At 36.6% G+C, this 13701-nt stretch overlaps 1 protein-coding gene and 2 non-coding genes across 3 annotated transcripts in view; all 3 read left to right on the plus strand.

Moving 5' to 3' along the window:
• Positions 1-13701, plus strand: part of LOC138700363 (uncharacterized) — a 60976-nt gene that overhangs the window by 7570 nt on the left and 39705 nt on the right. The window lies entirely within an intron of this gene.
• Positions 936-1007, plus strand: TRNAP-UGG (transfer RNA proline (anticodon UGG)). Its single transcript has one exon. It is a non-coding gene; the product is annotated as a tRNA-Pro (tRNA).
• On the plus strand, positions 1293-1364 carry TRNAP-UGG (transfer RNA proline (anticodon UGG)). Its single transcript has one exon. It is a non-coding gene; the product is annotated as a tRNA-Pro (tRNA).

The raw sequence follows: 13701 nt of genomic DNA on the forward strand, positions 1-13701 counted from the left end.
AGCTTCAATTGTATGTCTATATTTGAGCTGTATTTTTTTTCTCTGACAATAATGTCTTTCAAATGTCGTTAAGAGCTCAGTGGTCTAGAGGTATGATTCTTGCTTTGGGTGGAAGAGGTCCCGGTTTCAAATCCCGGCTGAACCCGTGCCATTTTTTGAGTATGTAACATAGTTTCAATTGTATTTCTATATTTGAGCTGTATTTTTTTTTCTCAGACAATAACGTCTTTCAAGTGTTAAAAGTATGTAACATAGTTTCAATTGTATTTCTATATTTGAGCTGTATTTTTTTCTCTGACAATAATGTCTTTCAAATGTCGTTGTTAAGAGCTCAGTGGTCTAGAGGTATGATTCCTGCTTTGGGTGCAAGAGGTCCCGGTTTCAAATCCCGGCTGAACCCGTGCCATTTTTGAGTATGTAACATAGTTTCAATTGTATTTCTATATTTGAGCTGTATTTTTTTTCTCAGACAATAACGTCTTTCAAGTGTTAAAAGTATGTAACATAGTTTCAATTGTATTTCTATATTTGAGCTGTATTTTTTTTCTCTGACAATAATGTCTTTCAAATGTCGTTGTTAAGAGCTCAGTGGTCTAGAGGTATGATTCTTGCTTTGGGTGCAGGAGGTCCCGGTTTCAAATCCCGGCTGAACCCGTGCCATTTTTTGAGTATGTAACATAGTTTCAATTGTATTTCTATATTTGAGCTGTATTTTTTTTCTCAGACAATAACGTCTTTCAAACATCGCTGGTAAGGGTTCAGTGGTCTAGAGGTATAATTCTTGCTTTGGGTGTAGGAGGTCCCGGGTTCAACTCCCGGCTGAGCCCGTGCAATTTTTTGGGTTTAGAGTATGTAACGTAGTTTAAAATTGTATTTCCAAATTTGAGCTGTATTGTTTTCTCTGACAATAATGTTTTTCTGACGCTGTGGTGAACGGCTCAGTGGTCTAAGGGTATGATTCCAGCTTTGGGTGCAGGAGGTCCCGGGTTCAAATCCCGGCTGAGCCCGTTTCATTTTTTGAGTTAAGAGTATGTAACATAATTGCAATTCTATTTCATATTTGAGATGTATTGTTTTCTCTGACAATAATGTCTTTCTAACTCTGTGGTCAACGGCTCAGTGGACTAGGGGTATGATTCCTGCTTTGGGTGCAGGCGGTCCCGGCTTCAAATCCCGGCTGAGCCCGTTCTATTTTTTTGGGTTAAGGGTATGTAACATAGTTTCAATTGTATTTCATATTTGAGCTGTATTGTTTTCTCTGACAATAATGTCTTTCAAACATCGTGGTCAACGGCTCAGTGGTCTAGGGGTATGATTCCTGCTTTGGGTGCAGGAGGTCCCGGGTTCAAATCCCGGCTGAGCCCTTGCGTTTTTTTTATGGAAAATATGCAACACAATTTCAATTATACGGGGTGTAAGTAAAAAATTGTGCATTTGTTCGGAACAAATGTCTGCACATTTAATGACAAAACGAATTATTTCAACCATTTGCTATCATAATACACTGTTCTCTTAAATTGGCTGGGCGTATTGTGAATTAAATCAATAGCTTTCCCAAAACACGTTATGAAATTATTCATATAAAATCATTTTTATCTCGGCTGATGACACAATTACAGACAGAAAATCAAAACAACCGAATATCTAAGGAAGCAAAAACGATCAAAATTATATTAAATTGTTTTGTTTGAAATATCTCTAAGAATAACCGCCTGAAATTGATGACATTGCTTACGGTTCACCTTGTATAAATATGCAGGGACATCATTTTATTTCTACTTAAATTTTTATTGTACCTGGGTTTTTGAATGTACTTCACTCCCACCTCTTCTACTAATGAAGTTCAACCGTCCTCCACACAGATCCAAGACCGCATATACAGTCATAGTAGCCTTACGGTCATAGTAAACAGTACGTTCGAAAAATATTTCGCGTTTTCCAGTGACGAAAGAGCTTTCAATATTGAATCATTTTCGCACAGGTACTGTCGTCCATTTGCCTACGTCGTATCCCGGTTTCCCCCACCAGCTTTTATTCGCCAGCTAGTGACTGGGCTGTCTTAGCTCTTTTCTGAGAACATTAATTTCTGTTAGGAATTGGACGTCTACGTAATATTATACAACTGTTTAAAATAACTTAAATAAACGGGTCTCGTTAAATAATTAACTGTCACGTGATTTCCTCCCTTTCTACGACCCTACGACATAACCACTTGGACGGGCAGCAGATAGTATGTCTAAGTAATTTTATCTTTTCGGATTGGGCAGAAGTGAGGATTGAATTTACAATACGTAAGATACTCTTTTATAGAGTAGGTACAGAATTATTTCAACATGAGTTACTAGTACGAAGAACGAAACTGGTAATTGAGATTAGGTACAATATTCTATAGTACGATAATATGCACATTATAATTGAAGCCTGTATCGAAATGAACGGCCACCATTTTAAAAAAATGTGTTTAAATATCCATATTATGATTATTTTTTAATTTAACTTCATTCTCTATATTGTACGCTAATGTACTGTAGACAGTATAATATACACTGCATAATGAATACGTCCACATGGACAGCTCAGTTCGTGAGTAAAAATACTCATTGTTAATACTGTACTGTATTTTGATTAAACAAAAACTTAATGAAAATGATCAAACTCATTAGCGCCATATTTCCTAGTTTACGTAAATGGATGAACTACTTTTCTACCCTCCTATACCTAGTAAAGTGATTTGTTTGTATTCTACGCCAGTATCATCGAACTCCAGTCGTGGAAGGGGATAGCAAACGGCGTTGATCCAGAGGTATAGGCAAGTTAATATTAAAAATGTTAGTAAAAATAAAATGATGTCCCTGTATAAATCACTGAAATAAAGATGAGTCAAAATATATTATTATTATCATTATTATTATCATTATTATTTTTATTTTTATTATTATTATTATTATTATTATTATTATTATTATTATTATTATATTATTATTATTATTACGTCATGTTTTCTGTTGGAATTCCCTATACTACTTAAGCTTATACAGAATAAAGGGACGACATTCAAGTTGTCTGGATGGTTTCTTTCAGGAATACTGCTACTCACATAACCTCTTAAAATATAAATACCAATGAGGATTGATCCGTCAGTATACGTTGTGCATTCAATTTAATTAATGCTGTAGTTTCAAGAAATGCTGCGATCCGCGCGTTATCTCTTAAAATACGAAAACAAATTAGAATGAATCCGCTAACACAATAAATATAGGTTGCGCGTTCTATTTGATCAGTGTTATAGAAGAAGCATAACCTGGCTCATTCATTCATAGCGTTCTGCCCAAGGGCAGGTCTTTTACTGCAAACCCAGTATTCTTCAATCTTTCCTACTTTCTACCTTTCTCTTTGTCTCCTTATCTCAACCATATATCTTAATGTCGTCTATCATCTGATATCTTCTTCTGCCCCGAACTCTTCTTTCGTTCACCATTCCTTCCAATACATCTTTGAGTAGGCAATTTCTTCTCAGCCAGTGATCCAACCAATTTCTTTTTCTCTTCCTGATCAGTTTCAATATGATTCTTTCTTCACCCACTCTTTCCAACACACCTTCATTTTTTATTCTGTCTGTCCATTTCACACGCTTCATTCTTCTCCATATCCATATTTCAAATGCTTCTAGTCGTTGCAAATCAAGCTTTCAGGTATAACTCCCTGTAAAGTTGATTTGAATAATTTCCGCGGCTGGGTATCGAACCCGGGACCTTTAGTTAAACGTACCAATACTCTACCAGCTGAGTTACCCGGGAACTCTACCAGACACCGATCCAAATTTTTCCCTTTATATCCACAGACCTCAAAGTGGGCTGACAAGCGCCAAGTAACCAACATTGAGTGCACACTAACTCTGTGTGACTTAAGTTATTGTTTTCTATTAACGAACAGTGACGTGTATTATGCAAATCAAGCTTTCAGGTATAGCTCCTTGTAAAGTTGATTTGAATAATTTCGAGGGAAATATTGTTCCGGAGCCGGGTATCGAACCCAGGATCTTCGGTTAAACGTACCAACGCTCTACCAACTGAGCTTCTCGGGAACTCTACCAGACACCGATCCAATTTTTTCCCTCTAGTGGGCTGACAACCGCCAAGCAACCAACAATGAGTGCACACTACCTCTGTGTGACTTAAGTTGTTGTTTTATATTAACGAACAGTGACGTGCAAATCAAGCTTTCAGGTATAGCTCCTTGTAAAGTTGATTTGAATAATTTCGAGGGAAAAATTGTTCCGGGGCCGGGTATCGAGCCCGGGATCTTCGGTTAAACGTACCAACGCTCTACCAACTGAGCTTCTCGGGAACTCTACCAGACACCGATCCAATTTTTTCCCTCTGTATCCACAGACCTCAAAGTGGGCTGACAACCGTCAAGCAACCAACATTGAGTGCACACTAAATCTGTGCGACTTAAATTGTGGTTTTCTGTTAACGAACAGTGACGTGTATTATGCAAATCAAGCTCTCAGGTATAACTCCCTGTAAAGTTGATTTGAATAATTTCTAGTTGTTCCTCTTCACTTCGTCGTAATGTCCATGTTTCTGTCTCATACAATGCCACACTCCACACAAAGCACTTCAGCAGTCTCTTCCTTAGATCTTTTACCATAGTTTCTCAGAAGATGCTCTTCTTTATTAAAAGCTTCCTTGGCAATTTCTATCCTCCTTTTGACTTACTGACATCAGCTCATGTTATTGCTTATAATATCTGAAGCTGCCCACTTGCTCACTGCCTCATTCAAAATTCGCAAGTTTACCTACTTTATTTTTCTTCCTATGTTATAATGGACCAATGACGTTCTTAACTAACAAATGAATTGCAGGTAGCATCAACGCAACTTCCACGCTAACGACTGTACTCAAGCAGCATGCTCTGATATTCCAATAGCTTTGCTTCTTTGTTCTGTCTACGTATCTTCCATACACGTCATCACGTGAACCAATCATAGAGCTGCTTTGTTAGTGAGCGGCACAGAAACAAATGCGTTACTATGCAGAGCTCTATTTGATGCAAAAAGTGCGGCCAAATGCATTTTTGTTGTGCAGTGTATATTGACGATCTGACAGTGTTTCTGTGTTAAATATCGCGAGTGTGTGTTTGTGTCGTTAGACTCAGAATATTTATTGTTTGCTGCAAATCATTTCAGTGTAAGACAGTAGGTTATAAGACGAAATGACGAATGGCTCCTCTGTTTCCATATTATTTCAGTCTCGAATGTCGAATTTCTTTTCGTACTTCTGAGCTGCGTTGTCTATAAGGTAAAGTAGCTACATATGTTCACTATTTTGTATACAAATAACTATAGCTTATTGTGGTGTCTTATTGTTTTGGATCGTTCAATCATCCACTGTAATTTGAACTCATCAGTATCTACAGACGTGGACAAATTATTAACAAAATTGACGATTTTTTATGATAATTCTGTTTACAAAATTTGACTTTTCAATTTAAACTACAGTTCACAGTTTTGCATATTTCCTTCATTACAGAAGACAGAAATATGCAAAAATATAACTGTAGTTTAAATTGAAGAGTCAGGTTTTATAAAAATATATAATAAAAATCTTCAATTTTGCTAATAATAATTTGTAAATTAGGAAAAATGTCAACTGCATTGAAGAGTCAAATTTTGTAAAAATATGAAACAAAAATCTTCAGTTTGGTAATAATTTGGAAATATCCGAAATGTCAACTGTGGTCCAAATTGAAGAATTGAATTTTGTAAAAATATACAATAAAAACCTTCAGTTTTGCTAATAATTAGTAAATATGCAAAAATATCAAATGTAGTCCAAATTGAGGAGTTAAATTTTGAAAAATATACAATACAAATCTTCAATTTTGCTAATAATTTGGAAATATACAAAAATGTCAACTGTAGTCTAAATTGAAGAATCATATTTTGTAAAAATATATAATAAAATCTTCAATTTTGCTAATAATTTGTCCACGTCTGTATATTGTGTTATTTTGCGACGCTGTATCAATATCTAGGTTATTTAGCGTCTGAATGAAATGAAGGTGATAATGCCGGTGAAATGAGTCCGGGGTCCAGCACCGAAAGTTACCCAGCATTTGCTCGTATTGGATTGAGGGAAAAGCCGGAAAAAAAACCTCAACCAGGTAACTTGCCCCGACCGGGATTCGAACCCGGGCCACCCGGTTTCGCGGCCAGACGCGATGACCGTTACTCCACAGGTGTGGACTCAGTAGCTATATTTTGGAGTGTATCTGTAATGAGCAAGTCTCGAATATCTTTTACTTCAGGTAGTTTCCTAGTACCCGGTACTCGTTACATAGGTCGTTTTTGTGTTTACATAGTGGCTCCTGTCTGAAGAGAATTTCAATAGTTTGTTACTAGATGTGATTCTAGTCAGTTTGTAATAGGTCAATCTAGAGCATCCACCAGCCACTGAACGAATATTGCACACTTTTATCACTGCCAATGTGGCGTTATAAATCAATATTCAATACTTTTATCAGAACCACAACCATAGCACATTTAAAATCTTACTGTACCATATATAGAGAATTATTACTACATTAACACATTTAGCATATCACGAAACATGTAAAATGTAATTATTATGAAAGTCGCCATTGCTTCTTCTTCGAATTAGTAGTAGTAGACTATTAGTACGATTCACTTCCACTAGATGGAAACTGACACGATTGGCAGAGCCGGCAATACATGAAAACTAAATGATACTAAATTTGAGGAATGTTACTACAGGTGTGTAGTATTATGTGACAAGTTAGGTTAGGTTTGATTAGGTGTGTATTATGTGACAGGTTAGGTTAGATTAGATGTGTATTATGTGACAGGTTAGGTTAGGTTTTATTAGGTGTGTATTATGTGACAGGTTAGGTTAGGTTTTATTAGTTGCGTATTATGTGACAGGTTAGGTTTTATTAGTTGTGTATTATGTGACAGGTTAGGTTAGATTAGATCTGTATTATGTGACAGGTTAGGTTAGGTTTTATTAGGTGTGTATTATGTGACAGGTTAGGTTAGGTTTGATTAGGTGTGTATTATGTGACAGATTAGGTTAGGTTTGATTAGGTTTTTTATTTTATTTTATTGGGTTATTTTACGACGCTGTATCAACATCACAGGTTATTTAGCGTCTGAATGAAATGAAGGTGATAATGTCGGTGAAATGAGTCCGGGGTCCAGCACCGAAAGTTACCTAGCATTTGCTCGTATTGGGTTGAGGGAAAACCCCGGAAAAACCTCAACCAGGTAACTTTCCCCGACCGGGAATCGAACCCGGGCCACCTGGTTTCGCGGCCAGACGCGCTGACCGTTACTCCACAGGTGTGGACAGGTTTGATTAGGTTGTGTAGTATTATGTGACAGGTTAGGTTAGGTTTGATTAGGTGTGTATTATGTGACAGGTTAGGTTAGGTTTGATTAGGTGTGTATTATGTGACAGGTTAGGTTTGATTAGGTGTGTATTATGTGACAGGTGAGGTTAGGTTTGATTAGGTGTGTATTATGTGACAGGTTAGGTTAGGTTTGATTAGATGTGTATTATGTGACAGGTTAGGTTAGGTTTGATTAGGTGTGTATTATATGACAGGTTATGTTAGGTTTGATTAGGCGTGTATTATGTGACAGATTAGGTTAGGTTTGATTAGGTTGTGTAGTATTATGTGACAGGTTAGGTTAGGTTTGATTAGGTGTATATTATATGACAGGTTAGGTTAGGTTTGATTAGGTGTGTATTATGTGACAGGTTAGATTAGGTTTGATTAGGAGTGTATTATGTGACAGGTTAGGTTAGGTTTTATTAGGTGTGTATTATATGACAGGTTAGGTTAGGTTTGATTAGGTGTGTATTATGTGACAGGTTAGGTTAGGTTTGATTAGGTGTGTAATATTATGAGAAAGGTTAGGTTAGGTTTGATTAGGTGTGTATATTATTACTATGTTGGCAACGCTGAAACCCACTGTTACATTAAAGAAATATGGCGGTATTCTTCGTTCACGCACGACGATTTTCGTATATAAGGTACGTATTTAGGGCGGGCTTACAGCTCTCCCAGTGATCACCATCAATTTCTGCTTCTCAATACTTTAAATCCAATGAATTTTCAAGGTATTTTATATTTATTTATTAGTGGCTGTGGCATAAGAAAGATTTACCGTAACGAGTACCGGGTGTTAGGAAACTTCCTACTTCAGAGACACAAGTTATGTTTTTTTTCGAGGTTAGATTTTTTACGTTTATTTTGTTATCGGATTTTTAAAGAAATAAAATATAACATACAACATACTGATGTGCTTAAAACATTATCGGCATATTTGACATCTATAAAAAATCACATTTTGTTCATATTTAAACAATTTTGATAGTGACGTCTGTTCCTCAGACCAAAGAACTTCTGTATCTAAATTCTAACTCATGTATTTTTGTCTTCCATTCCAACGTATTCCTGCAGAAATGGTGAGGACGATGACTTACGACTATCAATGCTATCGAAATTCTAGAGTCAGGACACTCTTTTGGCTAAACTAGTGCTGAGGTAGTTCCTTTCTTACTCCGCTTATTCTCCTGAGTCCTTAGAGTATAGTATACTATACTATACTTCATACATGATTATAATATAAGATGTATGCGCAGAGACCCAAAGTCTAGTATAATATACCTGCATTTGTGCCCTAACTAACCTGCAGAATTTTTTCAACATTTTTCCTCATTTCAGTGACTTTCTTTGAAGTGTAGAAATTATATTGAACTTTAAAAAGAAAACAAAAAAATGTCTCAGGACTCAGGAGATTATAGTCTACACCTGTGACTTTTTTAAACTATCCACTAGATCCTAGCAAGAGTAACAAGAAAGAATAATGCAAAGATTAACTTTATTATTATTATTACTACTACTACTACTACTACTACTACTACTACTACTACTACTACTACTACTTACTTACTTACTTACTTACTTACTTATGGCTTTTAAGGAATCCGAAGGTCCATTGCCGCCCTCACATAAAGCCCGCCATCGGTCCCTATCTTGAGCAGGATTAATCCAGTCTCTACAATCATATCCCACCTACCTCAAATCCATTTTAATATTATTCTCCCATCTCCGTCTCGGCCTCCCCAAAGGTCTTTTACCCTCCGGCCTCCCAAATAACACTCTATATGCATTTCTGGATTCGCCCATACGTGCTACTTGCCCTGCCCATCTCGAACATCTGGATTTAATGTTTCTAATTATGTCAGGTGAAGAATACAATGCGTGGATTTCTGCATTGTGTAACTTTCTCCAGTGTCCTGTAACTTCATGCCACTTAGCCTCAATTTTTTTTTCCTAAGCAACTTATTCTCGAACACACTTAGCCTCTGTTCCTCTCTCAAAGTGAGAGTCCAAGTTTAACAACCATACAGAACAACCGGTAGTATAATTGTTTTATAAATTCCAACTTTCTGGCTCTTTGAGAATAGGCTGGATGACAAAAGCTTCTCAACCGAAAAATAACAGACATTTCTCATATTTATTCTGCGTTTAATTTCCTGCAGGATGCCATTTATATTTGTTACTGCTGCTCCAATATATTTGAATTTTTCAACCTCTTCAAAGGATAAATTTCTTTTTTTATATTTCCATTTTGTACTGTGTTCTGGTCACGAGACATAATCATATACTTTCTCTTTTCGGGATTTACTTCCAAACCTATCTCTTTATTTGCTTCAAGTAAAATTTCCGTGTTTTATTATTATTATTATTATTATTATTATTATTATTATTATTATTATTATTATTATTATTATAGCAACGGCCATTTAATTAGAAGGTGTTTTTAGTAGGTTATTTTACGACGCTTTATCAACATTAGGTTATTTAGCGTCTGAATGAGATGAAGGTGATAATGCTGATGGAATGAGTCCGAGGTCCAATTGCTCATTGCCCATATTGCTCATACTGGGTTGAGGGAAACCCTCGCAAAAAACCTCAACCAGGTAACTTGCCCCAACCGGGAATTGAACCCGGGCCACCTGGGTTCGCGGCCAGACGCGCTAGCCGTTACTCCACAGGTGTGGACTTAGAAGGTGTTGGACAAAGGCTGTTTTATTAATTTTTCTTCTTCTTCTTTTTTGGCACTACGGCCCTTGTAGTCTAGCCTTGGCCTCCCTTCGGATCTTGGTCCATTCCTGTCCAACCAGAGCCTTCTGCCTCCATCTTCTCATGCCTAGAGTCCTTAAATCTTCCTCCACTCCATCCAACCATCTTAGTTTCTGTCTGCCAATATTGCGCCTGCTTTCTGGTTTTGTGTTTAGAATCTTTTTTGGTATTCTCTGATCATTCATCCTGATTACATGTCCTAACCATTCCAACCTACGGGCTTTGATTTCAGCAACAATATCTGGAGATTTATATTGAGTTTTCAGTTCTGTATTATATCTAATCCTCCAGTGCCCATTCTCATATTTAGGACCATAGATTTTCCTTAGAATTTTCTTTTCCCATGTCATCAGTTGTTGTTCCATTTTCTTCGACAGAGTCCAAGTTTCACTGCCATAAAGCACAATTGGTCTTACGACTGTTTTATATAATGTAAGTTTTGCTTTTTTACTTATGCATCTTGCTCTCAAAGTTTTGTTAAGGGCTCTCAGGCATCTATTTCCCCCAGCAATTTTTTGCCTCATATCCGCATCTGCAGTGTTTTCTTGGGTAATTAGAACTCCTAGATATTTAAAAGAATCTACTTCCTCATATTTCTGTCCATTTATTATAATATCTTTATTACAAATTCCACTTGGTCTTATGTTTCTCATATATTTAGTTTTCTCTTTATTAATTTTTAACCCCATGTGCTCTGCTTCTGTTTGAATTTGGGTTACTATTTCATTTAGCACTCCAAGAGATCTACTCATGACCACGATATCATCCGCATAGGCCATGCACTGTCTGGTCCTATTAAATATGGTACTATTAAAATTTATATCAATGTTCCTAATGACTTTTTCAAGGCCGATATTAAACAGAATTGTAGATAAGGAGTCTCCTTGCCTCACCCCATTTACTGTTAAGAATTTATCAGATAGTTTTGTTTGTATCTTTACCTTATTACATGTTTTGGAGAGGGTTATTTTTGTTAAATTTACCAATTTGGTAGGGATACCAAATTCTCTCATAGCCTCCAGAATTTTAAATCGATTCATGTTATCAAATGCCTGCTTAAAGTCTATAAAAAGCATATGTATGGGGATATTATATTCACTTGTCTTCTCTAAACACTGTTTGATTGTGAATATGTGATCGGTTGTACTTCGTCCTTGCCTAAAACCACACTGATATTCACCCAGGAATTCATCTGTATATGCTTTAATATAATTAGATACTATATTTGTAAAAATCTTATATGTAACATTCAACAGCGAGATTCCTCGGAAATTGTTACAGTCCAGCTTGCTGCCCTTTTTGTGTATGGTGTTTTATTAATGCTGGTGTACAAAAAACAGCTTATGTTTTACGTAAACATTAATTTCTTGATCGTATAGAATTATCTGGTAATCTTATATTTTAGTTATAGGCCTACACCGTTACTTTTAGAATAAATTGACTCGAAATTTTATAAGATAAAGAAAATCAGTCCGTTGACAGAAGATAATATTACCTGTCTGTATGTTCGAATAGAAGAAAGCAAATGCAGTATGTACAGAGAGCTATGCTTTATAAATACGTAGATAACAATCAGGTAAATTACATACAGAAACTTTCTCGATATTAAATATGCTTCTCTACGCACAACCGCCAAGATTCGGAAATATTTTTTGTAGCAACATATAACTTCTTTCTCCAATTCGTTATTATCATGGAAAGAACGTGTCCTCAAGGTCATACTTATCGGCAGGTGCAGGGAACTTCAATCTCGTCATTAAATTATCCTTACAACCGCCCCCCTCTTCAGTTCACCTCTCGCTCTGATTCTAAACCTGTTTCAGAAATCTCCCTTCATACAGCTGCGCTCGTAACTGACAGTCATTTATTTCTGTTCATCCAATTTCCTGCACAACTGTTAACTTAAAACGGTCAATGTAGGTCCCGGCGATATTACAGTCATTCATCCAGACATACAAAAAATAAAAACAAGAGGTTCGCTGAATACCAAAGAGAATTAGCAATTATTATATTATTAAATTCACGCACTACATCACAAGTTAGTGGAGTAATCACTAAAACTGATTTTCTAACGAGTTAAACGACCGGTTTCTTTATAGGTAACAGATCTAGTCTTACTAGTTCAATCGCTATGGAAATTTTTAGCAAGCTATTCCATTCAGGGCATTATAATATTTTTACAATATCTTTGAGTTCAGAATCTCACAACTGGATGTTAAATAATGCCTTGTAGCCTCCTGTGACCCATTTTAAAAGGGCCGGTTTTTCTTTTTAATTCGGAAACTACTCCACTTTCAATAATAGTTTTTTTATTAAATACAATGCATACAACTTTTGACTTTTTTTGTTTGTTCTGGAGGCCTAGCTCGACAACTTGCAGAGTGAGGGTGATTGTGAAGTATTGGTAGAATGGTGAGGAGAATGGGAGAACTCCGAGAAAAAACCTTCGCGCCTTATTTTGTCTACCACAAATTCCATCGTGACCCAAACGGGGATTGAACCCGGGTCACTAGCAGGCGAAGCTAACCACTCGGCCATGGTCGAGGATAGCCTGGGTACACTGCAACATATTGACTTATAAATAGACCTCACTATGTTGCAAACTTATACAGGGTGTTTCACAACATTTTATCAGGGTTAGGTAAGGTAATTGAAAATAATTACATCTTGATGTTAATTTCAATTGTAGAATACATTTTATTTTAAGTTGTTTTAGATCATATTTTTTCACAGGCAATAATAAACAATGCTTTTAAGCCATACAGAGTGTCCCAAATTGTTTTTTTTTTAATTTTAGTAGGTTATTTTACGACGCTTTATCAACATCTTAGGTTATTTAGCGTCTGAATGAGATGAAGGTGATAATGCCGGTGAAATGAGTCAGGGGTCCAACACCAAAAGTTACCCAGCATTTGCTCATATTGGGTTGAGGGAAAACCCCGGAAAAAACCTCAACCAGGTAACTTGTCCCGACCGGGAATCGAACCCGGGCCACCTGGTTTCGCGGCTAGAGGCGCTAATCGTTACTCCACAGGTGTGGAGTCCCAAATTGATGTATACACATTTTGAAACACTATTTCTCAGAAACGAGATGAGACAGAAATACAATTTTTGCGGTTTTGTTTTTCTTAAGCCCGTACATGTTCAAAATGGTCCCCTTCTGCTACAGTACACTCCCAACAACGACGTATAACAGAGCGACATACCAACTGGATTGTTGATAATGGAATATCATTACAGGCATGTTCAATCTGAACTGTCAGTTCCTCCAGTGTTTGTGGTTTTGTGGTGTAGGCTACACTGTGTCCTTTAGAACTCCCCATAGGTAGAAGTCTAGAGGGGTTAAATCCGGAGATCGAACTCCTCAACACTTCCTCTACGTCCTATCCACCTCTGATTGAGTGTGCGATCGAGAAAATTCCTCACATTGACATGAAAGTGAGCTGGAGCCCCGTCTTGTTGAAAGTAAAACCCATTTTCATTCTCAAAGAGGTCATTAAGACGTGGAATCGTGGTTTTCAA

The sequence above is a fragment of the Periplaneta americana genome, chromosome 5 (genome assembly GCF_040183065.1).
Source record: "Periplaneta americana isolate PAMFEO1 chromosome 5, P.americana_PAMFEO1_priV1, whole genome shotgun sequence".
Taxonomy (NCBI): Eukaryota; Metazoa; Arthropoda; class Insecta; order Blattodea; family Blattidae; genus Periplaneta; species Periplaneta americana.